Source organism: Musa acuminata, unplaced genomic scaffold, assembly GCF_036884655.1.
Source record: "Musa acuminata AAA Group cultivar baxijiao unplaced genomic scaffold, Cavendish_Baxijiao_AAA HiC_scaffold_814, whole genome shotgun sequence".
Taxonomy (NCBI): domain Eukaryota; kingdom Viridiplantae; phylum Streptophyta; class Magnoliopsida; order Zingiberales; family Musaceae; genus Musa; species Musa acuminata.
The window spans coordinates 12,501-17,500 of NW_027021040.1; positions in this window are offsets into that span (position 1 = coordinate 12,501).

Below are 5,000 nucleotides of genomic sequence, written 5' to 3' on the forward strand. Positions count from 1 at the left end.
TGCTATACGAAAGCCCCATCCAGCCCTGTGCCACCCGGGGGGTTCCAGGGTGCTGAGATGGCTGACATTTTGCTCCGCTCACGACGGTCACCGCGCCACACAAGAACAGCCCAAAAACAGGCCAAAACAGCCCAAAAACGGGCCAAAACTGGCCATTTTTGGCTGCGCGAGCGAGCGGCGAGCGGCGAACAGCGAGCGAAGCGAGAGGCAGCACCGTCCCTGCTATACGAAAGCCCCATCCAGCCCTGTGCCACCCGGGGGGTTCCAGGGTGCTGAGATGGCTGACGTTTTGCTCCGCTCACGACGGTCACCGCACCACGCAAGAACAGGCCAAAAACTGGCCAAAACAGCCCAAAAACGGGCCAAAACTGGCCATTTTTGGCTGCGCGAGCGAGCGGCGAGCGGCGAACAGCGAGCGAAGCGAGAGGCAGCACCGTCCCTGCTATACGAAAGCCCCATCCAGCCCTGTGCCACCCGGGGGGTTCCAGGGTGCTGAGATGGCTGACGTTTTGCTCCGCTCTCGACGGTCACCGCGCAATGCAAGAACAGGCCAAAAACTGGCCAAAACGGCCCAAAAACGGGCCAAAACTGGCCATTTTTGGCTGCGCGAGCGGCGAGCGGCGGACAGCGAGCGAAGCGAGAGGCAGCACCGTCCCTGCTATACGAAAGCCCCATCCAGCCCTGTGCCACCCGGGGGGTTCCAGGGTGCTGAGATGGCTGACGTTTTGCTCCGCTCTCGACGGTCACCGCGCAATGCAAGAACAGGCCAAAAACTGGCCAAAACGGCCCAAAAACGGGCCAAAACTGGCCATTTTTGGCTGCGCGAGCGAGCGGCGAGCGGCGGACAGCGAGCGAAGCGAGAGGCAGCACCGTCCCTGCTATACGAAAGCCCCATCCAGCCCTGTGCCACCCGGGGGGTTCCAGGGTGCTGAGATGGCTGACGTTTTGCTCCGCTCTCGACGGTCACCGCGCAATGCAAGAACAGGCCAAAAACTGGCCAAAACGGCCCAAAAACGGGCCAAAACTGGCCATTTTTGGCTGCACGAGCGAGCGGCGAGCGGCGGACAGCGAGCGAAGCGAGAGGCAGCACCGTCCCTGCTATACGAAAGCCCCATCCAGCCCTGTGCCACCCGGGGGGTTCCAGGGTGCTGAGATGGCTGACGTTTTGCTCCGCTCTCGACGGTCACCGCGCAATGCAAGAACAGGCCAAAAACTGGCCAAAACGGCCCAAAAACGGGCCAAAACTGGCCATTTTTGGCTGCACGAGCGAGCGGCGAGCGGCGGACAGCGAGCGAAGCGAGAGGCAGCACCGTCCCTGCTATACGAAAGCCCCATCCAGCCCTGTGCCACCCGGGGGGTTCCAGGGTGCTGAGATGGCTGACGTTTTGCTCCGCTCTCGACGGTCACCGCGCAATGCAAGAACAGGCCAAAAACTGGCCAAAACGGCCCAAAAACGGGCCAAAACTGGCCATTTTTGGCTGCACGAGCGAGCGGCGAGCGGCGGACAGCGAGCGAAGCGAGAGGCAGCACCGTCCCTGCTATACGAAAGCCCCATCCAGCCCTGTGCCACCCGGGGGGTTCCAGGGTGCTGAGATGGCTGACGTTTTGCTCCGCTCTCGACGGTCACCGCGCAATGCAAGAACAGGCCAAAAACTGGCCAAAACGGCCCAAAAACGGGCCAAAACTGGCCATTTTTGGCTGCGCGAGCGAGCGGCGAGCGGCGGACAGCGAGCGAAGCGAGAGGCAGCACCGTCCCTGCTATACGAAAGCCCCATCCAGCCCTGTGCCACCCGGGGGGTTCCAGGGTGCTGAGATGGCTGACGTTTTGCTCCGCTCTCGACGGTCACCGCGCAATGCAAGAACAGGCCAAAAACTGGCCAAAACGGCCCAAAAACGGGCCAAAACTGGCCATTTTTGGCTGCACGAGCGAGCGGCGAGCGGCGGACAGCGAGCGAAGCGAGAGGCAGCACCGTCCCTGCTATACGAAAGCCCCATCCAGCCCTGTGCCACCCGGGGGGTTCCAGGGTGCTGAGATGGCTGACGTTTTGCTCCGCTCTCGACGGTCACCGCGCAATGCAAGAACAGGCCAAAAACTGGCCAAAACGGCCCAAAAACGGGCCAAAACTGGCCATTTTTGGCTGCACGAGCGAGCGGCGAGCGGCGGACAGCGAGCGAAGCGAGAGGCAGCACCGTCCCTGCTATACGAAAGCCCCATCCAGCCCTGTGCCACCCGGGGGGTTCCAGGGTGCTGAGATGGCTGACGTTTTGCTCCGCTCTCGACGGTCACCGCGCAATGCAAGAACAGGCCAAAAACTGGCCAAAACGGCCCAAAAACGGGCCAAAACTGGCCATTTTTGGCTGCACGAGCGAGCGGCGAGCGGCGGACAGCGAGCGAAGCGAGAGGCAGCACCGTCCCTGCTATACGAAAGCCCCATCCAGCCCTGTGCCACCCGGGGGGTTCCAGGGTGCTGAGATGGCTGACGTTTTGCTCCGCTCTCGACGGTCACCGCGCAATGCAAGAACAGGCCAAAAACTGGCCAAAACGGCCCAAAAACGGGCCAAAACTGGCCATTTTTGGCTGCGCGAGCGAGCGGCGAGCGGCGGACAGCGAGCGAAGCGAGAGGCAGCACCGTCCCTGCTATACGAAAGCCCCATCCAGCCCTGTGCCACCCGGGGGGTTCCAGGGTGCTGAGATGGCTGACGTTTTGCTCCGCTCTCGACGGTCACCGCGCAATGCAAGAACAGGCCAAAAACTGGCCAAAACGGCCCAAAAACGGGCCAAAACTGGCCATTTTTGGCTGCACGAGCGAGCGGCGAGCGGCGGACAGCGAGCGAAGCGAGAGGCAGCACCGTCCCTGCTATACGAAAGCCCCATCCAGCCCTGTGCCACCCGGGGGGTTCCAGGGTGCTGAGATGGCTGACGTTTTGCTCCGCTCTCGACGGTCACCGCGCAATGCAAGAACAGGCCAAAAACTGGCCAAAACGGCCCAAAAACGGGCCAAAACTGGCCATTTTTGGCTGCACGAGCGAGCGGCGAGCGGCGGACAGCGAGCGAAGCGAGAGGCAGCACCGTCCCTGCTATACGAAAGCCCCATCCAGCCCTGTGCCACCCGGGGGGTTCCAGGGTGCTGAGATGGCTGACGTTTTGCTCCGCTCTCGACGGTCACCGCGCAATGCAAGAACAGGCCAAAAACTGGCCAAAACGGCCCAAAAACGGGCCAAAACTGGCCATTTTTGGCTGCACGAGCGAGCGGCGAGCGGCGGACAGCGAGCGAAGCGAGAGGCAGCACCGTCCCTGCTATACGAAAGCCCCATCCAGCCCTGTGCCACCCGGGGGGTTCCAGGGTGCTGAGATGGCTGACGTTTTGCTCCGCTCTCGACGGTCACCGCGCAATGCAAGAACAGGCCAAAAACTGGCCAAAACGGCCCAAAAACGGGCCAAAACTGGCCATTTTTGGCTGCACGAGCGAGCGGCGAGCGGCGGACAGCGAGCGAAGCGAGAGGCAGCACCGTCCCTGCTATACGAAAGCCCCATCCAGCCCTGTGCCACCCGGGGGGTTCCAGGGTGCTGAGATGGCTGACGTTTTGCTCCGCTCTCGACGGTCACCGCGCAATGCAAGAACAGGCCAAAAACTGGCCAAAACGGCCCAAAAACGGGCCAAAACTGGCCATTTTTGGCTGCACGAGCGAGCGGCGAGCGGCGGACAGCGAGCGAAGCGAGAGGCAGCACCGTCCCTGCTATACGAAAGCCCCATCCAGCCCTGTGCCACCCGGGGGGTTCCAGGGTGCTGAGATGGCTGACGTTTTGCTCCGCTCTCGACGGTCACCGCGCAATGCAAGAACAGGCCAAAAACTGGCCAAAACGGCCCAAAAACGGGCCAAAACTGGCCATTTTTGGCTGCACGAGCGAGCGGCGAGCGGCGGACAGCGAGCGAAGCGAGAGGCAGCACCGTCCCTGCTATACGAAAGCCCCATCCAGCCCTGTGCCACCCGGGGGGTTCCAGGGTGCTGAGATGGCTGACGTTTTGCTCCGCTCTCGACGGTCACCGCGCAATGCAAGAACAGGCCAAAAACTGGCCAAAACGGCCCAAAAACGGGCCAAAACTGGCCATTTTTGGCTGCACGAGCGAGCGGCGAGCGGCGGACAGCGAGCGAAGCGAGAGGCAGCACCGTCCCTGCTATACGAAAGCCCCATCCAGCCCTGTGCCACCCGGGGGGTTCCAGGGTGCTGAGATGGCTGACGTTTTGCTCCGCTCTCGACGGTCACCGCGCAATGCAAGAACAGGCCAAAAACTGGCCAAAACGGCCCAAAAACGGGCCAAAACTGGCCATTTTTGGCTGCACGAGCGAGCGGCGAGCGGCGGACAGCGAGCGAAGCGAGAGGCAGCACCGTCCCTGCTATACGAAAGCCCCATCCAGCCCTGTGCCACCCGGGGGGTTCCAGGGTGCTGAGATGGCTGACGTTTTGCTCCGCTCTCGACGGTCACCGCGCAATGCAAGAACAGGCCAAAAACTGGCCAAAACGGCCCAAAAACGGGCCAAAACTGGCCATTTTTGGCTGCGCGAGCGAGCGGCGAGCGGCGGACAGCGAGCGAAGCGAGAGGCAGCACCGTCCCTGCTATATACGAAAGCCCCATCCAGCCCTGTGCCACCCGGGGGGTTCCAGGGTGCTGAGATGGCTGACGTTTTGCTCCGCTCACGACGGTCACCGCACCACGCAAGAACGGACCATAAACAGGCCAAAACAGCCCAAAAACGGGCCAAAACTGGTCATTTTTGGCTGCGCGAGCGAGCGGCGAGCGGCGAACAGCGAGCGAAGCGTGAGGCAGCACCGTCCCTGCTATACGAAAGCCCCATCCAGCCCTGTGCCACCCGGGGGGTTCCAGGGTGCTGAGATGGCTGACGTTTTGCTCCGCTCACGACGGTCACCGCGCCATGCAAGAACGGACCAAAAACAGGCCAAAACAGCCCAAAAACGGGCCAAAACTGGCCATTTTTGG